The following is a 27672-nucleotide window of genomic DNA, read 5'->3' as shown; positions in this document are numbered from 1 at the left end:
AGGAAGTGAAGTGTCTAACTCATAGGAAATTAATAAAGGGTTAAAGATCTGAGTCTTTGATGACGTAAATTTGATAGTCAACACAAATTGTCAGGTTTTTGCAAGCCAATTACTCAGTTCCAGTATAGATTACCACAATCTTAGATATAGGAACAATTTGGTTATTTACCACTTTTACCAGGCAAGCTGGATTACGAAGAGTACACCCACTAATCCAACCTTTGCTTTAATAAGGAACTAGGCTCATCCCGTTCCACGTGACTTGTATTCAAAATCATTGATTTGGTGCTGGCACAGAATATATAAAAGTGCAAGTGGTGCTGGTTTCAGCGCTAGTGCGAGCTTCACGCTGCTAGCGGAGCCGGCAATACATATGTGGTTGAAAAGAGCCATTGACCGGTAAGTTCGCTTAGCTAGTCGCTGGCGGCTGAATAGGTTAGGTTAGGTTAGATATTTCATGAATATGATGATTTGTATTTGAAATGTATATTTACTTAATAGCATGCGTTTTCGTGGTAGTAGCCCGATACGCAATAATACCTACACAGTATATGACTTGTGGTTGCTTTGCGGAAGCATATATTTATGTTATTGTAATATGGCCAGACGCTTAATTAACCACTTTGCGGGTCTTCCCTACGCAGGGGCTATGCTAATATTCTGTCATTCCAATTTAAGTATATGTACTGCCGAAGCAAATACTACTTGCATAATCAAAGCACTTGTTTAGCGATATGTAACAGGCTAATACATATGTTTTATCATATCTTGCTTACCTACTTAAACCCTGCAAAAACAGTTTAAGAATGCTGTTTACATTAATTTAAGAATATCCGGTTCCTGATAGTTCTAGCAGAGAGCTGAGTTGTAAGTTTAACACGCCCTGCGGAGGCTATAGCCGTGACGGCCAAAATCTCTTCAGAGATTATGTTTTGTTGCTGAATATTCACAATATATTCATAATATTCACATGCCTTACGCAGGCAAATTATGAATATTATGGAATGGCAGATAAAATTTTATAAAAAGGCAAGTTCTATGATCACGCTACATTGCGCAGGCCAGGACGGGCTTGCTATATTATTGGTAATTCATTACACTAGATAGATAGTCTCATAGGCTCCTTTCTTTTATTTCGTCTGCTAGTGTAGCAGTCAAATAACAAAAAATAACAAACAAAGGCCTTGCGCAGGCTTATTATTTGTTGGGTAAGTAGAAATACTTACACGTCTTGCGCAGACGGAAGTACGAGTAATACATAGGCTTGGCGGAAACTTTCCTATTTACACGGATTTCCCGCTAACATTTGCCCAGCCTCGCAAATCGTCTCAATGGATATCCCAAGCAACAATGTTATTATAATGATGTCTCTTTACGCCTTGCGCAAGCGGAAATTATTAGAGTAGGTATTCGAATAAAAAACAATTTTCGGGTCTTTTCTTTGTAACGCTAAATCTAGGATATGAGCCGATACGACTACTACATAGTCAACACATCTGCTTGCGCAGCAGAATAATAATAAATTTATTGCACAACAACTTGTGTACTTAAATCAGCAGACAGTCACTTACTATTTATTTATATATCCTAATTGGATAGAAGCAAAAGATCAATAGTGACTCTCCTGTATGTGGTAATTTACAACAGAGTAGGTACCTACTTTAAATAATAATGGTTATTCTGGTAAATCTCAGACCTCACACTATAGACATAGGGTGAAATAGCCATTTTTTAGACATAGAAAAGCATGCATATCACATTACAATTTTATATCACATACAGGGGTTTCACTCAAAATCTTTTACTTTAGCTAGAGTAGCAAACTTCCAGTAAGTCTATTATTATTATTAGTACCGGAAATTTATTCAACGCTTACACTTAGAACGATACTGTGCATCAATAGTAGGCACTCTTTAATTAAGAATGAAGAAAATAACATAATAGTAATAATAAATGCTGGAGTTTGCTTTTGTCCTTTAGGACGGGAACGGAAGCCCGGCCCAAGCGGGGCTTCATTAACCCTAAAGTAGACCGGACCCCAATAGGGAATCCAATATGACACTAGAACCTTTACAAGTTGATACAACAAGGTTTTAAACGTGTCCTAGGTTTTATCTACTTAATCGTTAATGAATTGCATCTTAGCTTCTTGCGAGACCATCAAAATTTTGAAAGCAATCACTGTTACACGCCATAGCCTGCATAGTAATAATACTGGGGATATGCACGGAAAATATCAGGTCATAAATATATTCTTAAAAATTTAAGCGTCCCTCACAAAATAGTAATCAAGTATCCTAATAGAATGCACTTTATCCTTGCGCAGGCTTGTGCAAAAAGTTTAATTACTTCGCAACCGCTCAAACAGACATTTCTGCAAAATATGCTCATTCAGGAATGAGACCGCGACCACTTAACAACTTATAAATTATGACGACAAAGATGCGTCTTTCTTTTTATAATTAACGAACAATTTATGAAATCGTGGTCTAATTTAAACTGTCTCAATTCTCAATGACCTGATCCGTGCTTATGGCGAACCGATTCACTGCAAATAAAGTAAAACAAATGCTCGTCGCTTACTTACCGCGACGCCTTCGCTGCGCTCGAAATGTCAGCTTATCTAAAAATATTGCGACGGACAAGGAATGTCCGTCACGTTTTATTATTTATAATCGAACGGTAAAACCGTTAAAATATGAAATATTTTGTAAAATATTACATATTTTTTACTTACAAAAAATTCTAAGAATCTCAGAAATTCTAAGAATTTTTTGTAGTGAACCGTACGCTCCGAAGAACAGAACGCCAATGAGGCAAACGGCGCCCGCAGGCGCTACCGCCCGGTGGTGAGGGGATAAAACTGGAAAGGTAAAACTGGTGGTGGGGATAATGGCGACTACTGTCAGCTAATATTTGAACCGCTACGTCATCTGTTAACAGGATTGCTCTCTCAAATATAATAAAATAGGCTTCAAATAACGGTAGGAAGCTTAATGTAATATTAAACACTTCGCCGTTTAGCTTATGAATGGACAGTAAGTAAACAATCTGGCCCCGTAGCCGAATGGCAATTCAGCGACGCGAAACGCCATCAAAACGCCGCAGAAATGTACTCTGGCTCTGTCGGGCAAATACGCAAGAGCGATAGAGATAGATGAGTAGTTACTTACGAAAGAGATATTATCGTGAGCGTTTCGTGAGCATTTGTAAATTCGGCTACGCACTCTGGTCAATGTACGAAAATTTTCATGGCCAGTTTCCGTCACTTCTGGTTCTAAAACTGGGGGCCGATTTTTGAATCTCACGGCGTTCAAATTCAGAAAATTGTCACCGAAATTGCCTACTATTTTCAGTGACAATTTTCTGAATTCGAACGACGTGAGATTCAAAAATCGGCCCCCTGTAGCTGTCAGATATTTTTGCTTCCACGTAAACGACTAGGTATTACAATACCAATATGATTGTCAGATATATTTGCGTCTACTAAATTAGGTTGAATAGTATAGTATTTATACTATGTTTATAATGCCTACAGTTTGAGTCTGAGCATGACTTGCCGATTTCCCCCTCGGGCTATCACATTTCAGAAATCCATTTGTCTGTGATCGAAACAGACGTCTCTATAGTATTATGTGATACAACGAACGGTATTGTTTTATTTGGGTACCGTTTATTACACGTTTCGCATATTTAATGAATGTATTGTTTGAGTTGACTGACATTCGTATCTGGCGTGTTTCAGATTCTTTTATTGTATTTGCTTTTACAATTTTTTAGGAAGATATATAAAATGTATGTGGGTCAATCCGCGGCAAGAGTAACGTGAGTCACGATTTTATGGCATGTTCCATTTATTCATATGCAAGTTCAAGTGATAATCTATCTCTAAATAAGAGTTACTTTCCCGATATACGCATAGGTCCTTTCATTTGCAGCTGTAGTTCAAATAAACACTCAATGAAGTCGTGACTCACGTTACTTTTACGTGGATTCACCCATATATAAAGAAAACAATTTATTAAATAAAGGGATCTGTTAGGTACTGAGATACTACTCAGATAAAGGTTACCTACTTTTGTAAACCCCCAAGGGATTTGAAAAGGGGGTAGAGAAAATAGGGTTGGATGTTATTGTTTTTATGGGATTTTACCAGGATAATCGCAGATGAATGCTAGTAGTCATTCATTATATTACAGCACTTGTTTATAGATAGATATATCGTCACTACTTTTAAAAAAACTTGTATCTTCGTCTGTCAATTAAAAGAAAATTGTAGTAAGTATGTATGGAATGCATAAAGACTTAATGCGTTTTAACTTTGAGGAACAGCGTGAGATACGAGATTTTTTAAAAGTAGTGACGATATAAGTATGTTCATATACTGGTATGCTGCATAATTAGCAGAGAATGTAGAGTTTGAAGAGGAAATATTTCCACGCCTTTTGTTTAAATAGCAAAGAAAAACTAAATCCAATGTGAATGTGATGTAGGTATGTGACTGTTATTTTATAAACAAAAAAAACAATTAGCAATTGTCTGCAAATAAAAGTTAATATACTCATACTCATACTTATATAGGTTATGTACCTACGAGGTACAGTCGAGTTCATAAATATGTGTAAATTTTTTCACCTTATTGCAACGAGTTCAGGTGAAGAAAAGAAATGTACCTACACATATTTATGAACTAGCATAGCTGGGCACCGTTAATCAAATAGTTAACTTCGATAATCGTTAATCCGTTACTTAAAAAGTTAACTTCGTTAATCGTTAAAGCGATACATTTCGGTAGATTTAACGGAAGTTAAAGTTAATCGATAATCCGTTAACACGTCATAAAAATAGGACTTCACTGTAGGTATTATGTATTTGTATTTACTCAGTATCCACCAAAAACCATTAAAACCTGTGACGCCAATCGGTAAAAAACCGAAATGTAATAATTACGGTCTCTTCGGGCTTTTACCGCCGTTGGTTGGCTAAATCCTAGGTTTTACTTCGGATTGGTAATTATTGGGTCATTCATGCGGTCGCGATCGTGGTGCGTCGGTTCTTCAGATTGAGATTTGAGATGACAACTCGATGCTGTGGGCCACGATAACTTGGTAGAGTAATCTAAGGCCCGCGCCGGACTCTAACTCGATTCGTCGGTTGTGCGATTTGTCTGTCATGGCTGATGATTGCACTCTATTCCCAGGTTAGTGATCGATCTAGCACGCCTAATTAAGATTTAGAAGATCTCGAATAAGTGATCCAAAGTCGCCAATTGGTCTTTAGACTGTTTACAACCGACGGATCTGCTTTTACCGATAAATCCTAGGTTAGGCCGTACTACGGGCTTTTAAAGTAGCAGTGAAAAAAAAATGAAAATGAAATATTTATTTTTCAAGTAGGCATATTACAATGCGCATATGAACGTCAAATAAAGCTACGCCGGCTCTAACCCTACGCCTCAGCCTCGAGAAGATTTCAGTCCCCCCTCAGTTGGGAGGGGGGTATCCACTATGGGACCGGCAAGAAACTCGGCGGGCAACTTCTTTTCAAAACATTACATCTTATAATTAACATGCAGTTAGGACGTGGTTTTTGCGGCGCAGCGAGCCGCTTGGGGTTCTGGATTAACGATTAACGGACTCGATGAAATTTAACGGAAGTTAACGAATCCGTTAACATTTTTTAAAGTTAACTTAAAAGTTAATCCGTTAACCGAAATGTTAACTTCGTTAATTAACGATTAACGGATTAACGAGTTAATGCCCAGCTATGTGAACTAGACTGTACGAGTTAGTGCGTTTTCACATTATCCGATCCGATATCAGATGTAGGACCGATATCCTCTACATTTAAGCCGCCATCTTTGACTTTGCCTTTGAAATCCTTCCGACATCGGATCAGATAATGTGAAAACGCCCCCTGAGGTACGCATTTTTGCTAATTCTAGCAAGGCATTTATCATTTATCGACAAATTTATGGCATTCCATTAGTAACGAACGATACCGCTACTGTGAAGTAGGTACCTACACAAACATCTTTACTTATATACAAGCCAAAGTACCATTTACACGTCTGTAAGGCACTCACAACAAGGCCGTACCTTACGCATTTATACTATTTTTAAATCATTTATTCGTTTTCGATCGATTTATGGCAATCTACCAGTGGCGGAGCGTCGATACAACTCGATTCCCAACGGGTTCCCTAGAATTCTCTACTATCTGTAGAAGTCCATACAAAACAGATTCCAAAAACTCCTCCGGCTTTGCCAACGAAAATTCTCACGCCCCGCCACTGCAATCTACAAAACTTGCCCAAGTAACAACAACCCAAGTTTTACTGTAATCAAAAGTACTGCGTACTATGGATCTGGTCGACATACGCCCTATTCCAAATGCCACAAGGCCCATGATCAGTTAAAAAATACGGTTAGCGGAGCGTTCATAATGGAGGAAGATTGATTGACCGCCAAGCATTACGGGAGATTAAACCATAACTCGATACGGAACGTTTACGAACTGCTATATTTGTAAACCGTCATATTTTGACCCCTTCATTCTATTCTAGCATCGATGGTCCCTGCCTATATAAGTAGAAATGGAATTAAAGATTTAAACAGTTCCAAATTCAAAATCGGGCTTGCAACTAACAATTCTGTGCCTATTTCTGGGTTGATAACAATGACATTTTATTACCGCGAAATGGAATAGGTATCGAGACAAACCTTATTGGTTTAACGATACTGTGTAATTAATTAGAGATTTTTGATTGTAATTACCTAAAAATAAATAAAAAATAATTATATCTATGGTTGATAGCATGAATAGTTCCTTGTTGAACAAGCAATGCACAGCGAAGTTTTACTGTCTGCCGATAATTGTCACGACAATTGTGAGTGAATCAAGCCACGGATAATAGAGTCGGACGTGTCACACATATTATAGATGCCGAACGAAAGATCAGGAAAAACTTACAATGTATTAGACTCACCATGATCAGATCAGAGGGCCTACCTCGTACAACAAAGTTCGGAAGTGCGAACATACTTTTCTTACTACTCGTACAAGTAAGATGTGACTAATGGACTATGGTTTAATGTACGGTCAAGCGGTGTCTGATGATCTGATACGAAGCCGAAACCCGAAGACCAGACCCACCTTCACACCTTCTGCATTGTGGCTTTTTGCTTGTATATTTTCTTTATTTGTGTGTGTTTGCGAATAAATTACATCAATTTATATTTATAACTATTACTATAGCAACAGAAAAATTAGAATTCAATTTGTTCGCGGCATGCCTCTAGAATGGACTGACGTAATAACGGCAACTCTGATGAATGATACGATAGGTCTGACCAACGATCGACCTCAACATCTTAGCAATAAAGTCTACGAGTACTTAGCTACCAGTACGATACTAACGGGACGAGTACAAATTGTTTACGGAGTAATGCTCGCTGGAAAATCCATACTAATCCATACTATCCATACTATCCATACTATCCATACTAATATGGATGCGAAAGTAACTCTGTCTGTCTGTCTGTTACGCTTTCCCGCTTAAACCACGCAGCCGATTTTGATGAAATTTGGAACAGACAATCTTTAGACCCTGAGACAGAACATAGGCTACTTTTTATTTCGAAAAAAAGGGATGAAGGGGTTGAAAAAGAGGTTGAAAGTTTGTATGGGATTTCTTAATTTTAAAAGATAAAACCATGAAACTTTATATTTTAGCACTTGATAAGAAATCATTAAACATATATTTAAAGTCACATACAGGTCGAACGCGATTAATTAACATTATTTTTACCTTTAAAATATACATGGTGGGAAATAAACATTAACTAAAAGCGGGTAGATTATATTTATTTGTCTACCCCGAACATTTATATAAATTAATATCGGGTAGTTTTGTGTTGTTTACATCTCCGGTGACATTTTGCTGGGACGTCAGTCTTCCGCGACCACAGCCAGTGCAACCTGGCCGAAACGTTGGGAAAAAAGGTAAAAATAATGTTAATTAATCGCGTTCGACCTGTATGTGACTTTAAATATGTGTACAAAGCGCGAGAACTTAAAGTGTTATATCATTAAACATCTTGATAAGGGATAAGGATAGCGATAGGGATAGGGATAGGGATAGGGATAGCGATAGGGATAGCGATAGGGATAGGGATAGCGATAGGGATAGCGATAGGGATAGGGATAGGGATAGCGATAGCGATAGCGTTAGCGTTAGCGATAGCGATAGCGACAGCGTTAGCGTCAGCGATAGCGATAGCGATAGCGATAGCGATAGGGATACGGATACGGATACGGATACGGATACGGATACGGATACGGATACGGATACGGTATCGTTAGAGGGATACGGATAATCGGTCGGCAGTCTCTTACAATCAATGTGCTCTAAGACGATCGTTGTTTGCTTGCTTGAAGATTACGTTTGCGATAAGTATAAGCAAAATGTAAAAAATTGTAAGGGATAATATAAAAAAGTACTTTTTACCCACCGATCATAGTGTCGAAATACGGGCTATGTGGGATGTTTATAAAGGTTTCCCCAGCGTATATAGAATTACCTACGCTGTGGTCGATGTGTAATATTTCTACAATCATTGCAAGCAAAAGTATTATCTGCAATCGAAATAATCGCAGATAAATATACCTACAGAGAAACCTAAGGATCCAAATGAAAATCTTAATGAATACTTTTATTACGCGGGCGAAGCCGCGGGTAAAAGCTAGTGGAGTATAAAACAGAGTATTGCTTCACAGTTTACAGTGACGGGTTAAGAATTTCACCACCCCCTTTCTCCCCTTGGGTGTCGAAGTGATATGGTTTACATTGTGGCGTAGGCGAGAGTTTGGCAACAAGTCGCTGTCACTGCAATGTAACAATTTCGTTTTCTTTCAACCCCTTATTTGCCAAGAGTGGCACTGAGACCTGAGTAGTCATGTGCTCAGCCTAACCATTTTTGGGATACAGGCATGAGTGTATGTATGTATTGCTTCACACTCACAGCAAGTACACGGAAAAAAAATATTTTAACAATACTACCAGAACGTTTAGTAAAATAGATTTATCGTAACTGATACTACAATCTCGTAATAAAAACAACTGTATTGTTACGTTTACTATATTTTGAATTCAATAGAACTAAGCAAACATTAATATGCACTAAACAGTTCTGTTTGAATTACATATACGAGAACTCTAGTTTTATTTACAACTAATAGAATAAAGGTTACGATAATTCTATTAACAAGAAGCTTCATGTAATGCCAAAAAAATTAAAATTATCTTTACAATCTTAATCTTAGCGGTTACTATCACAGTATACTTCCTGTAACTTTTTTATACGTTACCATTACTTTGTAGTTCTCGTAAAGAAATAAAAAGAATATTCTTGTAATGTAAACTCAACGAAGAGTTATATTTAAAAATATTAAGTTTGTATAAATAGAGTTGACAGCGATGCGCACATAGCATCGCTGTCAACTCTATTATTTGTATCGTAGCGAATGCCATCGCAGTATAGTTGATATGACTGTTTTATAAGTTGGTATTACTTTGCAGCTCTTGTAAATAATGACAATAATATTCTCGTAATGTATACTGGTGAACAAATAGTTCTGTTGAAAAAGTATTTAGTTAGTATAAATATGTGTTTCGTTTTTGTAACGAAACGCCATGTTTAAGTACCATTGTATATCTTAGTGAATGCTATAGCAGTATAGTTGATTTTACTTTGCGCCTCTTGTAAAAAATAACAATGATATTCTCGTAATATACACCGAAAAATAATTGTTATAACAAAAATATTGTTCGCATAAATAAATGTTTTGCTTGTGTAACGAAACGCAATGTCAAAATTGTCAAAGCGCTCGCGGCGTGGTCGGCGGCCATTTACGTGTCATGAGAGATCACGCGTGGACGCGGATCGCAATAGGTTATATTATTTATCGATAAACTTACTCACTACGTATTATCCATTCGTTTGGTAGTTTCCATTTTAGGAAATGGATGAAGAGGTGCAAAAACTCTTGCAAGGATGGGAGATGGCAAAGTTGGCAAAAGCAGGTGAGTCATGTACCGTACATGTAGAACTTAGTAGATAATTAGAATGGTGAGTAAAAAGGCATTTAATGTTGTATTCATTTTACATTGCATACAAATTCATACGACATTACGTGGGCAAAATCTAAATACTGAACTAATAAGGACTGTCCACGATAAAAAGTGGTCATACATAACATGATAAATCTTTCTTCCTGAATGCACATTTTGAAGCAATATTATATTTTGATAAATCTATATACATAAAACTATATAATAATTAAAGCTATTCCTTATAATGCTTTAGTGTGTCTGAGGTTTCGCCGAATGTATACCATCAAGCATTTCATTTTTTGTACAGCGTTTTTTAACAAACTTCACACGCTTCCTGGCACAATTTTATAAATACTTATATTTTTATAAGCTGTTTTACACACATGAGAATGACATCTTAGCAAACAAAAATACTTTTTGAAACTCATTTCGACTTTTGGGAGTCAGGAAGACTTTCTACTCCAAGCACTGACAGTTGTTTTTGTACGGAGAGCCAAAGAGTGTCAAAAAGTCGAATTCAGCTAAGTTAGAAAATCTCAGTACTTTCTTAATCTTATTACAATCAGAAAAATGATTACTATCGTAAAATCAGTATGTAATAGGGTATATTTTGGCTATTATAATTAAACATTAAAAAAATATTTTTGTCATTAAAACTGTTGTACTTAAAGACTGCAAGAAGACACTGTACAAAAAAATATTGTTATCATGAGATACATACTGCTAAAATTCATAGGCCACCTAAAGTTTATAATTTGTTTGTATTTTTTTCTACTCCCGTACTGTTATTCGTGAGTTACAAGGTCGTGCATAGAACTTTAAAACCCTACATATAAGATGTCAGGACAAGTCTATCTAGTCTATACCCTGAAAACATTTAGTAGCAGTCGCACGATATAGCTGTTTTACAGTTCAGTAAATACATTGCTACCAACTTAACAAACCAATTCGCAGAGTCGAGACTCCTTCGTTTTCTGCTGCGTTCATTGGCGACGCGTCGAATCGCATTCAAATGTATAGAACTCGATTCAACTCGGCTCGATTCGTCTTAGTGGCCAGGCTTCAAAGAACCATACCATAGACAGTTTTATTTTCATGTTTGCACTCAAACTGCATATTCAAAATGGTAGGCGGTCCACCTAGATAACTAAGATGACTGAAAGTAGGTATTTGTTGAATTTATAATTTTCTTTCAAAATAAGTGCTTGGTCGTAGAAAAAGTATTGTATGCAACGGTGTTTAACTGAGTCAAAAAATGCTCGTGGCGTCTTTATTAACAATTTTCGGCTTCGCCTCAAATTGTTACCCACGCCACTCACCTTTTTTGACCTCTTTTAACCACCAGTTGCATAAAATACTATTATAATGTAGTTTGATATCTACAGATTATTTGACAAACATGCTGCTTATAAATTCTCATTGTATCAAAAGATTTACCATGTTATATATGACCACTTTTTATCGTGGACAGTCTTTATATATATCTGAAGTGGACGTAGAATATTACTTATTGTAAAATTTATTCATAGAAATTTTAATGTCTTTTTCAGATGATTTACAATGGTTGCAAGTTTCCTGTGACCCATGCCATACTGTGGAACAAAAGTGGAAAAATTCTGCAAAATACAAATTTTGGACGAAATAAAGGACGGTTCTATTAACACTGACGAATATATGAACAAAGTCTTGCACTAAGGATCGTTGAAATATATTTTTTAACAAATTATATAATTATTTTATTTACTTTCAGATTCACCAATTTTCACCGCTCATAGCATCCATTCCATATGCTGGGTGACCCAGGTTTCCGGATCCCAGTTTCAACTCTAGGCTTCTGTCTCTTGGAACTGGTCCTAGCAACCTGCATTTTTATCGGTAGGTACCTATGAATTTGTGTGTGCACTGTATAGACAACTAACATTTCTTGTAAATGTAAGAAAAGGTTTGTTGTCTATACATGGTGGTACAGTAGGATTAAAGGCTGAGCCACGCCAGATACGTGTACGCAGACGTGCGCGTAGCGTACGCGGTGTAAATGACGAATCCTCATTAGAGATTACACCGCTTGAGTGACGTGTTACCCGTGTGTGTCTAGCGATGTATCATCTCTTTTGAAGATTCGTACTTTACAGCGCGCACGCCACGCACACGTCTACGTACACGTATCAGGCGTGGCTCAGCCTTTAATCCTACTGAACCACCTTGTATAGACAACAAACCTTTTTTTACATTTACAAGAAATGTTAGTTGTCTATACAGTGCACAGACAAATTCATAGGTACCGATAAAAATATAACACGTTAAGGCAATTGTATATTTATTAGAGAGTACCATAAATGCAGTTGCTGTAACTAACTTTCTTGTTCTATCAACCATTTAATGAAGTTTACATAAATGAAGAGAATGTAATATATATCAGATGACTTGTATTCTTAACGATACCTATTATTGGCCTAACTAAAGTTTTATAACCTTTACAAGAATTTCTTGTGGAGTTTACATTATTTTGTTTATTTAGACACTCCATTTGTTATAAATACTGAATAATCTAGTAATACACACAATTTGACTGTGTGACCCTTACAATATTATTATTTTATGATACGTAATGTATATATTACCTTTACAAGAATATATTGTCAAGTTCACATTTCATTTATTAAGCTCTGCAAGAAAATATTATTTATTTGTACGGTCCACGTGTTATGATTACTAAATATTCTAGTAATACACGCTATTTTAATGTGTAGCAATTACAAGATAACTAGTTCACTAAGCTCAACGCATTTAAACAGACTAGTTTAGTTATTTATACTATGTGAACAATTGTCCCAGAATTTACTAGATTTTCTCGTTCAGATTACAGTATTTAGGTATCATGGACGAGACTTTTTTCTCCGTGTATTGGGACTAAAATATCTGAAACGTCATGCAATCGTACGTATCTGAGTATTCTGACTCAGGTTTTTGGCAGGTGGATTTATTGACTGCCGAGTGTTTCAATTACATTTTTCATGTTCAAATATCTTGATATTACTACTTTATTTACATCTCACATTTTACATACTCTTAGTCATTCATAAAGTTGTTCTCAGTAAGTATATTTAAAATTCTGAATTGTTACACCCCCGCATAGCCACCTACTACGTGACTACTAGTAGCTTCTGCTAGTAGTAGTCATGTAGTAGTAAAAACTTGCAAAGTGCGATCTTTTTGAACAATTGGCTATTATAGCCTCCTGGATCCCTGGCAAATGTTTGTGCTTTTGAATTTCTTTTATTCCTATTAAAATTCAAACCTTATGTACTCATACGAGGGCACCTGTACCTACCTATAGGAAGATAGGTATAACAGTTATATTATCCGCTTTCCATCAGGCGGACCGTATACCTGTTTGCCACCGACGTGGTATAAAAAAAATACTGGAAAAGCTACGGCGAGTCAAACAAATTGCGCAGCGCAGTACGCAGTTGAATGTGCGTATTGGCATTTGGAGTGAATTCTGCTTCCGCGGCAAGTAGGGCAAGTCTCCGGGACAACTTACTGATGGAGTGCTTAATGCATAAGGGCGCGAGGAAGTACCTACTTATTTATATTAGCACATGAATCGTTCCTACCTATATAAGTATATATAGTATGGGCACATATTCGTACTTACTGCGTATATCAGCGAGAATGTAAAACTGATGGACGGAATCGGTTATTACTATTCAGATTCCGCACATTCAGCAGATTATTATTCAGAGTCAATATTTCTTTGTTGAACAAGCAATGAACGGCGAAGTGGCACTGTCGGGCGACAATTGTCACTGTGGTGAATCAGGCTACAGGTAGTTATAGATGATATTGTCTTAGCAAGTTTTGCCTACGCACATTGGAAACTTAGTAACTATTGACATGTAATTTTAAATTATCAATAAATTATTATGAATTATGAATTTTGTATATTTCCACGGTGTTAAAATTTTGTAATTACGTAAGACAATAATTGATACTAATTATTAGTGCTAAAATATCTCATTACCAGCGACCTTCCATTTAATTGACATTACATTTAATTGGACGTAGATAGGTCAAATGTTTCAGAATGTTTTAGTAAATAAACCGTTTTCAACAACAGAGGTCACAAAAGGCATTAGTGGCTTTATTTTGGAAACTTTGAATGAACAATACCTAAGTTTAGATTAGACTCAAGTTATGAAAACTTAGGTAAGGTGTACTCGGGTAATTCCGAACGTCGAAACCCGTGATTCCATAGTAATAAGGGTCCTCTTTCGGAATTTGCCGACGGTTTTCGACGTTCGGAATTACCCGAGTACACCTTATATCAAAAAATTCTAATTACCGAATTAAACCTATTCGCTTGAAAATATGTCAGTAAGTATAACGGGTTAGCACTGAATTACTAACACGTTATGTTAAAGTAATCTTTTCAATTTGATTGAAATGGATTTCCACAAAGTAACGCCTGATTCCAGCGACTTCTTGAAAAGATGCCATAGCCCTTTCATAACTAAAATCATCATAATAAAATTATATAACCAATTTACAAGAACAAGTAAAACTTTATGAATATAAGTAATAAAATTAATATAGTATGTCGCGTGACCTACCCCTATAATTACGCTTACCTGAGCCTTAGAACATAAAACGAGACATTAAAAGTGGAAACTATTAATTTATTTAAGGCAATTTGACCTATTTTAATTGCGCTAGAGTTTAACACAATCCTGTAATAAATGTGGGTCTCTTTGGTTTACATAACCAGTATGCGTAGCCGAATGCCACGCTCAAGATAATGTCGCTTTCGTAGCTATCTATCCCTATCGTTCTTCCGTATTGGCGCGACAGAGCCAGATTGCATTTCTGCGGCGTTTGGCTCGCAGAAATTTCATTCGGCTACGGGGCCTGAGATACGCTCAGAACACGGCTTTCACACCTAAATTAGTTAAATACTTAATACGTAATAGGTAGGGACTTTCATAACGATTCCTTCCACTCGAAGATTACCCAAACCGATAGAAACCAAACAAGAACAGAAACAGAACAATAAGCGACTGAACACTGAACACACGCCATCAACAACTATTCAAGTACCGACGCCCACGCTCCGTCAACAAGCCGGTTGTTTGTTTGTTTTGTTAATATTAGATAAATTATTCAATTCGACAACAGGTAATCATGAGGTGAAAGGTCGCACAATATACACACCTAACAGAGATAATAACTGTCAGTGTCAGCGCGTATTTTTTTAGAAAGTTGCGTTTTTCTTTTTCTTTTTACTCCCGCAGTGTTATTCGTCATTTACAGTGTCGTGCATAGATCTTTAAAACCCTACATAAAAGATGCCAGCCCCCGGACGGCGTCCCCCGCACCCACGCATACGTTATAGCTCTTAAAGCATTGTTAGGAAGCCTTTAATGGATATAGCGTGGGTGCGCGCGGGGCACGGGGCGCCGGCCGGGGGCTGGCGGCGGCGCGGGGGAGTGTGAGCCACAGGTTGAGTGCAGAAACCGAGGCCGACGCGTCAATAGTTATTTGTTATACAAGGGGGCAAAATTGTATTTTAACGCCGAGTGTGGAATTGAAAAACGAGCAAGTGAAAGGATTCTATAGTTGAACCACGAGCGAGTGGTTCGAGAATAGAATCCTGAACTTGCGAGTTTTTTTAACACACGAGAAGTAAAATACATTTGCACCCGAGTGCGCGCGCCACGCCACCGCCATGCCGCCTGGGGCGCGTCTTACGTACTTCCTATACAAAATGTACTGCATGAGGAGACGTTTTTTGAATTACATTCACTACATTCAGGCGGCGTGGAGGAGACGTCCGTTGCGCGCCCCGAGACACGCGACGCGTAAGTGGGAACGCTGCCTTAAACGCCAGTTGCATAAAATACTATTATATTGTGGTCAACATGACGATCATAAAGCGACAAATGCCAAACTAAGACACATGTTAAGTCCGCCAGATGATAAGTATCACAGATTTTGCAAAAGTTATTATAAATAAAGATTATCATATCATACGAGTTATTACTTATTTCACATTCACATTCTACACTATTACACAATGTCTAAATAGCAAACTATTACACAATGTCTAAATAGCAAACACCCAATTATGGCTATCTTTCTGGATCTCAGCAAAGCCTTTGATTTTGTCGACCATTCAATACTCACAAAAAAACTAGAAACGTAACGGAATAAGAGGCAAAGCACTTGAATGGATAGAAAGTTATTTAAGGGGAAGAACGCAATACACGGTAATTGAAAAAATGGTTAGGAAGAATACAAATACACTCATAAAGGAAAAATTCAAGTCCGATGTAATGACCAACAAAACTGGTGTACCTCAGGGAAGCATTCTCGGACCACTGCTATTCTTAATTGCAATTAATGATTTTCCAAAGGCCATAAAACAAGAATGCATTATTTTCGCTGACGACACTACTCTTATTATAAAAAGCGACAGCGGAAATTACACAAGTCTTGAGTCAATAGCCAATAATACATTAAAAGACGCGATTCAATGGTTTGAAATAAATAATTTAAAAATCAATATAACAAAAACCCAAGCTATGAATTTCTGTTCCTACAACTCAAACCCATCACCTTTACAAATTAAATATGATAATTTAATAATTGAGATGGTCGATACGGTTAAGTTTCTGGGTTTTAATATCGACACTCATTTAAATTGGAAAGCCCATGTAGATCAGATTTGCAAAAAGCTAGATAGATTTATCTTCGCGCTCAAAAAACTTAGGCAAACGGTGTCTACCGATGCGGCCCTGATAGCATATCATGGTTACGTCTCCTCAGTTTTAAACTACGGATTATTGTTATGGGGGAATTCTGTGGACTCTGAACGAGCATTCATTATTCAGAAGCGATGTATTAGGGCATTAGATAACGCGTGGTTTTTAGAAAGTTGTAGGCCTTTATTTAAGAAATTCAATATTCTTCCGCTACCGTGCCTCTATATCAGAGATGCATGTCTCCACGTTAGGAATAACCCCAGCCATTTTGTTAATCGTAGCGATTTTAGCACAAGACATACAAGGGCACAATACCAAAACCTTTTACATCAACCTTCCTGCCAAACAGCCATTTACAAAAAAAACTGCTACAACATGTGTATAGTCATTTATAACAGCCTGCCCGATCACTTAAAATTAGAAGATAATAATTTATTTAAAACTAGATTATCGAAATGGTTACTGGACAATTGTTTTTATAGCGTTAAGGAATATTTGACTCGTGAAGCTTAACTGTAATTGCTAATAATTGTCAATAATTCAGATTTACTACTTTTAATTTATTATTTATTGCAAACCTTTGACATTTAAAATCATTTTAGTTTATTTAGAAATTTAGAACTTGCAGGACACCTAATTAATTAATTTGTAATTTGTTTATTCAATGTGCATGAGATAAATTATTTAATATTAAAATGTTAAAAATTTGCACGCCTGCATGCAGGTTGAATATGCATGGAAAACTTAGCCATAAGACCTACCTTGTTACCATATTCAAGCAAATAAAGATATTTCATTTCTATGCTTTTAAATTTTCATTCCATTTACATTTTCATAATTATGTATTATTAAACGTAGAAAAGTAGGTACCTTACCTACGTACTTTGTCCCAAAAACTGTTCTGTTCAGTCGCATAAGTCCGTTTTCACATTATCTGATCCGATATCGGATGTCAGAAGGATTTCAATACAAAAAATTCAAGATGGCGCCTGTAATGTATGGGATATCAGTCCTTCATCCGATATCGGATCGGATAATGTGAAAACGCACTAACTGACCGCATAAATAAACTATGGCCTGCTTTAGACGGCGTGCGAACTCGCATGCGATTTTAGTAACATTGCGGGCTATTGTGGTTATGGTTACATACAAGTCAGTATACAGCCATCAAATACCGAAATGTAATAAAACTAGTATGCGAGTTCTCGTACCGTCTAAATGGGCCCTAACTAATGATCTGCCAACTGAGCCTTTCAAGTATGTACAGATTACAGTCAGAGTCATTGGCCAAGTACATTTACGGACAACCGGCCCATTAATTAAGGCTAAAAAGACCAATCGTTTGCAGCGGGCCAGGTATACTGCATAATTAAATCGACCGTCTTTTAAAATAGCTAGAATCGTGAGAACACGTCACAGTGACTGGCTTTAACGACCTAGGCTACCTGCGGTTACAGGCTAGGTACAGCGGAATGTCTGCCAACCGAAGTGAGTAATTTTCCTTTCATTTTTATGGTCTAATGAATCGGGTGATTGCTTATTTCAAAGTATGCATAGGGCAAAAATAACTTATGGATGTCTTAATTATTAACGTTGTATTTAAACTTTTGATTTATATTGTACTAAACGTGGCAGCAGCAATATACGAAATACGCCAACACGTATTGTATTCACTTAAGGGCGTTCCCTGCGCCAATGGCCTTCGATTTGAATCCATTGATCATCATAGTTTCTAAAGCCTATCACATTAACAGCATCGTCTTTAAACAAAATAGTATCTCATAATTCCTTCATAGCTCATTGTTTCTGTAATATTTGGCATCAAAGTTGAACAATTTTAGGGTCAAAAACTGATTTTTTGGTCATAACTTTTGTTTTAATTACTTTAAAATTAAAATCTCTCTTGAAGTTTTAAAAAAATCGAAGGTAAATCCAAATATCGTCACTACTTTGAAAAAAATCTCGTATTTCACACTGCTCCTCAAAGTTAAAACGCAGTAAGTAAGTGTCTATGCGTTCCATATATATTTACTAGCTTTTACCCGCGGCTTCGCCCGCGTAATAAAAGTATTCTTATAGAAACGTTTACAAAAAATAAGATTTTCATTTGGATCCGTAGGTTTCTTTGTAGGTACATCTGTCCGCGATTATTTCGATTAAGGTAAAGCGGGGCAATTCTCGACTGGGGCATTGTAACTGATCTATTGGCTGTACGGTCAGCCAAGAAAGTGGTTTACCACTTTTCGATTCTATTGATCGAAAAGTGGTAAACCACTTTTTTGGCTGACTGTACCTTATACATATTACTATTGTTTTAAAAGAAATTCTTGCAATGATTGTAGAATTGTTACACAGCGACCACAGCGTAGGTAGTAGGTACGAATATGTATGTATTTTACCTATATAAACATTTATACTGGGGAAACTTCATACAAACCACATAGCCAGTATCTCGACGCTATGGTCGGTAGGGTAAAAAGTACTTCCTTGCATTATCGCTTACAATTTTTTCCATTTTGCTTATACTTATTGCAAACGTAAACATATAAAAGGCAAGCAAACAACGATCTTCTTACAGCACATTGAATTTAATAGTTATTACGGATGCAGGATACTCGCCGATGCCTACTTACTAATCCCTTCCCACTGAGCCACCTGCATTTTACACTGCCTAGATATCGATTGCCGCCCGATTATTCCGACCCCAATCCATATTCTTATCCCCGTCCCTATCTCTATCCTTGTCCCCGTCCCCGTCCCCGTCCCGTCCCTGTCCCCGTCCCCGTCCCTCCCCTATCACTATCCCCGTCCCCGTCCCTCCCCTATCCCTATCCCCGTCCCCTAATTCTATCCCTATCCCTATCCCTATCCCCGTCCCTCCCCTATCCCTATCCCTGTCCCTGTCCCTGTCCCTGTCCCTGTCCAATTGTCCATGTCCCTGTCCCTGTCCCTGTCCCTGTCCCTGTCCCTGTCCCTGTCCCTGTCCATGTCCCTGTCCCTGTCCCTGTCCCTGTCCCTGTCCCTATCCCTAACCCTATCCCGTTCCTGTCCCTGTCCCTGTCCCTGTACCTGTCCCTGTCCTTGCCCCTGTCAACTTATCATGCTAGGAGGTGAACTTTGAAAAATCCATTCTCAGTGCTCCTCTAAGGAACTTCCGTGTCAATTTGAAATCTCTTGAACCAGAAGTAAAGATAAAAACTAAAACTATACTTATGGCTATTTTGGATATTTTAACCCCATTGCACAACAACAGGGGAGAAAATTTCTTTTCCACCTCATTAGATTTTAAAATCGTTGTGTTTATCGTGATCAGCGACCCGATAAACCATAAAAACGATACCCATATTGTGTTTTTGACTTTACCCCCATTGCACCCCTTTATCCGGGTCAAATTTTCAAATAACCTGAAACATGTATTTAGTCATATGTCTTTAGGACTCCTCCTGTGAAGTTTCGAATAAAATAGTCAAACTAATCTTGTTTCCCCATACAAACTTTGAACCCCCATTTCACCCTTTTAAGAGGAGAATTTAGAAAAATCCTTTCTTAGTGCTAAATCTCTAAGACCAGCGGTTTCGGCTGTGCGTTGATATGTCAGTCAGTCAGTCAGTTTCTTCTTTTATATATATTATTTTTTTGATATTTAAACCCCATTGCACCACAACAGGGGAGAAGGTATTTCACTTCCGCCTCGTTAGATTTTAAAAACGTTGTGTTTATCGTGATCAGCGACTATAGTTAATAACTATACTAATATCAGCGAAATATTAGTTTTTTGACTTTATCACCCCCTTTTCACCCTTTTAGGGGTTAAATTTTCAAAAAACCTGAAACACGTCTTTAGTCATATGTTTTTAGGATCCCTCCTGTGAAGTTTCGAATAAAACAGTGAAACTAACATTGTTACCCTATACAAACTTTGAACCCCCATTTGACCCCCTTAGGAGGCGAATTTTGAAAAATATTTTTTTAGTGCTCCTCTACACTATATGAGGAATCTACGTGCCAAATTTGACATCTCTAGGACCAGCGGTTTCGGCTGTGCGTTGATATGTCAGTCAGTCAGTCAATATCTTCTTTTATATATTTTTTTGATATTTAAACCCCATTGTACCACAACAGGGGAGAAGGTATTTCACTTCCGCCTCGTTAGATTTTAAAAACGTTTTATTTATCGTGATCAGCGACCCAATAAACCGTAAAAACGATACCCATATTAGTTTTTTGACTTTATCACCCCCTTTTCACCCTTTTAGGGGTTAAATTTTCAAAAAACCTGAAACACGTCTTTAGTCATATGTTTTTAGGATCCCTCCTGTGAAGTTTCGAATAAAACAGTGAAACTAACATTGTTACTCCATACAAACTTTGAACCCCCATTTGACCCCCTTAGGAGGCGAATTTTGAAAAATATTTTTTTAGTGCTCCTCTACACTATATGAGGAACCTACGCGCCAAATTTGACATCTCTAGGACCAGCGGTTTCGGCTGTGCGTTGATATGTCAGTCAGTCAATCAATATCTTCTTTTATATATTTTTTTGATATTTAAACCCCATTGTACCACAACAGGGGAGAAGGTATTTCACTTCCGCCTCGTTAGATTTTAAAAACGTTTTATTTATCGTGATCAGCGACCCGATAAACCATAAAAACGATACCCATATTGATTTTTTTACTTTATCACCCCCTTTTCACCCTTTTAGGGGTTAAATTTTCAAAAAACCTGAAACACGTATTCAGTCATATGTCTTAAGGAATCTTCCTGTGAAGTTTCGAATAAAATAGTCAAACTAATCTTGTTTCCCCGTACAAACTTTGAACCCCCATTTGACCCCCTTAGGAGGTGAATTTTGGAAAATCCTTTCTTAGTGCTCCTCTACACTATATAAGGAACCTACGTGCCAAATTTGAAATCTCTAGGACCAGCGGTTTCGGCTGTGCGTTGATATGTCAGTCAGTCAGTCAGTCAGTCAGCTTCTTCTTTTATATATTTAGACTACAATATTATTTTCATTGACAGACGAATTCTGACAGTTGTCTTATTCCCGTTTGCGCGAATATTCGCGAATTCGCAAAGAGGAACCTCGACTTCTCAAGAACATTACTTATCGTTAAAGCATTATTGTAATGCGCTCAGCATATGATTGGTACCTAGTCGAAATCTCATTTAAAACTCTTGTAACTGCCTTTTAATTCGCGCGAATTTTCGCGAGCTCTCAAAGAGGATGCACCACAAATAGTAAGCCACTCCGCAGTGGTTACGTAACCAGATCTCATTCAACTAAAATTCTTATAATTGTCTTTTCATTCGCGCAAATATTCGCAAGTTCGAAAAGAGGATGCACCTTACGCGTCGTTAAAGCATTATTGTAATGCGCTCAGCATATGATTGCTAGCCTTGGCGTCGCCGGGGCCGCAAGTACATAATCGGATTGCATTAAAATGCCGCTATCGGTAAACGTATTTGTCGTCAGTTACTGACTTACCAAGTTACATCTGGCCCGCTTGGCCGAGATACTGGAAATGCATCGCCAACGAGGAGAGACCTAGTCAACTAATTTACAACGAAGGCACTTCCCATTTCTCTAGGATTTCCTGGTCTTGCCCAACGTCCTAAAAACTGTCCTTAGTTGCGAAAAAAAATAGCGCCTAATGTCTCTGAAAATATCATAGAAAGAAAGAAGTTAGAAAAGAGAGGAAACTAGACTTTATTAGTCTATAACAACACGCGTGACGAAAGGTTAACTAGAAAAAACCAGCAACAACACAATGTTACGGCAGTGTGCGGCCGCAAAACAACTAATTGCCGGAGGCAGGGGATTTCTAACCGGGACTAGTTTTTGCCGCTTTACTTACCTACTCATTACCAAACTGCAGTTCCTATCTCGACGCTTTGTTAACTGGGTAATCTGTTAAACGTTTAAGTTTATAAATGCGATACTTTTGCTAACTAAACGTTAATTGTACATAACAAAATAACTAGTACTTATGTTCACACATCGTGAAACGTCGTGAGGAAACCGGACTAATCCCACTAAGTTACCCTTCGGGTTGGAAGGTCAGATGGTAGTCGCTTTCGTAAAACTTGTGCCTATGCCAAATCTTGGGGTTTGTCAATGCGGACCCCAGGCTCCCATGAGCCGTGGTAAATCCCGGGATAAGACAAGGACGGTGAACTAGTAATTTTGTTTAATAACAAGCAGAAAGAAGCGCGCAAAAATATCTGACACAATGTGCCTACACAACAATTTTTCAAGAAAAGCCAAGCCAAATGAGCCCATCTACTTTCAAAGTATCAAGAATATGTGGGTATTTTAGTACCTACAGGCACAGTATAATAAAGAGTACTATCGTACAGTATGGCCACTCCCGCTCCCCGTTGACAGAGCCGCCCACCCCCTCTCGGTTACCTTACAGTTACCGCCTGTCAAAAACGCGAACAGTCGAGCTGTCATTTCTCACTCATACAAGCATGGTACGCGTTCACCTACACGAGCTTAGAATGTGTGCTACGAACGCGCCTCTTTCATATATTTGATCGCCAGTGTCCGAGATGTGCTACAGTACAGGTGTCAAGTAGATAAGTCAACTTATTATTTCTTTACCATCAGATAGACGATCCGTCTGCTCGTTTGATTAATGTATCATAATTCATAACAAAAATAGAATGCCCTTATTCATATAACCTAAATATCTCGATTACTGGCACAGTCGGCAGGATATAAAAACAGTTAATTGCGTTCCCTGAATTAATATCTAGGTAGGCACGTTAGCATACTTGGCTTACTGAGGTACTGTAAGTGGTAAACCGCTTTTTTGGCTGACTGTACTTATTTAGTTAGCTAAATAGCAATAGTTATTGACCTACCCACATTCAGATGTTAGTGCGAAAATATTTTCTTTAAAAGAAGCGTACGATACGGGTCATGCTATTTCAGTCAGTATCAGTACAAGACGTACTGACACTGTTTGAACTACATACATACATAGATATAATCACGCCTGTATCCCATAAAGGGGTAGGCAGAGTACATGAACTACTAAGTTTCAGTGCTACTCTAGACAAAAAGGGGTTGAAAGAAATCCAAATTGTGACATTGCAGTGACAGGTTGCCAGCCTCTCACCTATTTACGCCACAACTTAACCCATTATGCCACAGTCGACTTCTACGGCACCCACGGGAAGAAAGGGAGTGGTGAAATTCTTAACCCGTCACCACACGGGGCAATCTCTCTCCGTTTGAACTAGCATGACGAATACGAACCCTTCCGGAAAAAAACGAAGGAAACGCTTTTCGCACTACATGTGTACTGTTTTATGTAAACCTTAGGGACCGGCCACATCAGAGCGTTGCGTGTCTCGGGGCGCGCAACGGACGTCCGCGCCACGCCACCTGAGTGTAATTCAAAAAACGTCTCCTCAGTACATTTTGTATAGGAAGGACGTAAGACGCGCCCCAGGTGGCGTGGCGGTGGCGTGGCGCGCGCCGCGCCGCTTGGAGGCGCGTCTTACGTCCTTCCTATACAAAATGTACTGAGGAGACGTTTTTTGAATTACACTCAGGTGGCGTGGCGCGGACGTCCGTTGCGCGCCCCGAGACACGCGACGCTTAAGTGGGAACGCTAGCTTAGCAGTAGATAGTTAGGTAGTATAACTTCGATAATAAACGTAGCTTTAGCTTGATATCCATTATCGTAAGATTCATAATACAATACAGACAGATTTAAAGTTTGCAGCTAATCTGAATATCATCAGTCAAGTCGACAAAAGTTTGCTTTTCAAAATAACAAGGTTCCAAACAAGTTGATACAGTTTGTCATCAAATGTTGCCAATAATTTTACAGTGTTGAGTTAAATAAGTTTCATCTAAAAAACTTGATCTTTTAGGAATTTATTGGTCCCAATTTTAAGACATTTTTATATCAGCAGGTAGGTTTTACCTACTTACCTTATATTAGGTGCTTTCTCCAGGTTTACAGAAGCCATTTGACCGTTATACCTTTCATTATGACGTGTATGGGTACATACATACGTCCCGATAAGTAGATTTACAAAGGTTCTCGTTCACAAAAACAAGCCCCACATGTCCCGATCCTGATTAAATAATCTAATCAAAAGGACCCGAGTAAGGAACAGGAAAAGAAGCTTACTGCTTAATAAAAAGGTACCCGTCTTGGACAAAACCTTAACGTACCTATTTGCACTTCTTGTTGCCAAAGCTATGCGCCAATGAATCAGAATATCTATTCTTCATTGTTTATCAAAATAAACAATTATGATACGAACAACGCAAGACAACAGTATCGCTAGGAAATGATCTCGTAATAGAAGGTATTCGTATTCGATTTCTGTAGAATTTGTTGACTGAACTTGTCAAGCTGACAATAAGTATTATGGGGTACGGGTTGGTTATGGATAAACCGGGGCAAGTGGCCTAAGCACCAAAAACGATATAGGTATTATAAATTAAGGACCGATATGAGTATGATGACGATTTGACGAAAACAAGTGAAGGGTATTTAGTAGTAGTAGTAGTAGTAGTAGTAGTAATACACTTTATTGTACAAAGATAAGAACACACACAGTAAAGAAAAAAAGAACACACACATCATTTGTACAAAGGCGAACTTATCCCATTAAGGAATTTCTTCCAGTTAACCTTAGAGCAGTTAAAGGAGAATTGGAGATTTATCCTGGGTGTCTTCGCAAATTAATACTTATACGTTGTTTGGAAATAGATCGCCGGTCTCTTCTAATAGTTCGGTCCGTTAGTTGTGTCCTATAATAGACCTAGGGAGCGACAATTTTAATATAACTCGCACGATTTCGTGTATTATGTTTATTAATTATATATTATTATTATATTATATGTTTATTAATATTTCCACTGAAATGCCTAGTTCTCAATTTTAATAGGTAATAGAAGAATACGAGCAATCAATTAACACGACATTTCCAATTTATATTGGTCGGATTAATGTCCAAAATAGCGTTGCGCTGATATCCACTGATTTCAGTGGCGATATCGAGCGCTCGGAAAATCGCCCCCCTCGGTAAGTTTTAAATCATTTCTACAACTTACCAAGTGGTAAGTACCTACGTTTTGCTAACTACATCACAAATGACCTGAATATTTAAACTAACGCGACCTAACCACGAACTTTCACTGTCGACACTGCGACTGCAGCGATGCACTAATTGCATCCACCAGGAAATGTACTTTCGATTGGCTTATAAAAGAAATTGTCGCCCCATACAAGCGGAGAAACTTAGGTCAACACATGACACGAATAACATTTTAATATTTAATATTATAGATATAATGGTGCATTAAAAATATACACGTCCTATCGGCCGGCACATGTATGGCGTTCGGCTTTTTATGGGTACCGTACGCGCGTAGACTCGCGATTACGAAAGTCCTGTTACCGGCTGGCCCATTCGCAGCCTCGTTCGCCTTACAATTAAGTTCCATACCTTTTACAAATCCGTCTGCAGACTCGCAACTCCAATAAATCCAGAACTGAACAAAAACAAAACACTAGCACTTGAAAACACAAAATAAACTTGTCACTATCAGGTCATACACACACACGCATCCTTATTTCGGGAAACAATAAAAAAACTTGCACAATATTTGGACAGATGGGTATTTATTTTGTTACACGCACGCCGCGTCGCTGGAGCGCGCGACACAACCTCCCCGCGTGGAGGTTTTTCGACACTAAACCGGAACCATTTGTTGGGCTCGTCTATTCTATTCGGGCACTTCGTTACGGCCGTATAACACCTTCTCTTTTTAACGCCGCGCCGGGGCAGCGCCATCTGTCGGCGAGCGGCGGCGCTAACACGAACGGTTTGTTTTGACTGCAACCAAGAAAGATGGCCGATTGACAGCTGACGTTAACTGGCGAAACAAGTCCTTGTTACGATAGCAATAGAACTTGATTCGAATTTAGCACGGAAAGTAGTTCAAGCGTGAAATACTTGTCCAGCAATAGAAGACTCTAGCTCATTCGGAATAAGATTGAAATTCTTAACTTGATATGTGGCGTATAAGAAATCAAAAGTAACAGTGAAATGGATAGGATTGCCTTGGCGGTTACGGTATTATCGAAATTGCATCTATTGCTTTGGGATAACCTTTCGGAATCCAGTCTCACAATATCATCTAATTTCGTTTATCTGTTCTCTACTCGCACCCAACTGTTAATTCAATTTGCTCACATAAACACAATAGTTCAAATACATGTAGGTTTTCAAATGCAGATTCTATATGCAGTATTAAGAGAACATGAAATTTAAACGAATTATAATTAAATAAGTAAGGATAAGGCAATTGATACAAATTCGAGTTTTTGACTGAACAATCTCGTTTGATGCGGATTGGTGAATGCTACACAGTGATAAGATCGCCAAATCGCCGTCCTTACAAAATAATACAAGTCAATGGTATACAATAAATGCGTTCATTGACTTTGTTTTTCTAGTACTTACTGTACTTAGCCTCAGATATGGAAGCTAGCATTCGAATGAAAATCCCTTTTTCTCTATTTCACTGATACATCTTAGTAAAAACTATTATAATTATTTAAGAATTGTAAAGTATTCAATAAAGCAAGCTTCTTGCGACACATAAAAGTCAAACTGTCAAATTGTCAATATTTTTTGCTACTGCATGAGGTACAGGTTACATATAGCTATTCTGGCCTCTTTGGAGAATGACAAATGCATTCATTTGATTAAAGTAACTCGATCAACCATGGAACTTGGCATTTGAAGAATAGAGATAAT

The 27672-nt window shown here is 37.9% G+C and overlaps 1 protein-coding gene and 1 pseudogene across 1 annotated transcript in view; both read right to left on the bottom strand.

The window, feature by feature from the left end:
- The window catches only part of LOC125229322, a 476654-nt gene extending 449000 nt beyond the window's left edge, over nt 1-27654 (bottom strand). The window contains exons 1-2 of the mRNA XM_048134130.1: nt 27376-27654; nt 26356-26745 (exon numbers count right to left, since the gene is read on the bottom strand). The gene's annotated coding sequence lies outside the window, so the exon portion shown is untranslated. The remainder of the gene's footprint in view (nt 1-26355; nt 26746-27375) is intronic.
- Nucleotides 605-702, bottom strand: LOC125229955 (annotated as a pseudogene).
- Nucleotides 27655-27672: the final 18 nt, after the last annotated feature.

This window comes from Leguminivora glycinivorella, chromosome 9 (assembly GCF_023078275.1).
Source record: "Leguminivora glycinivorella isolate SPB_JAAS2020 chromosome 9, LegGlyc_1.1, whole genome shotgun sequence".
Taxonomy (NCBI): domain Eukaryota; kingdom Metazoa; phylum Arthropoda; class Insecta; order Lepidoptera; family Tortricidae; genus Leguminivora; species Leguminivora glycinivorella.
Note: the sequence above shows the minus strand (reverse complement) of the source record. Positions and strands in the feature narration are given on the sequence as shown.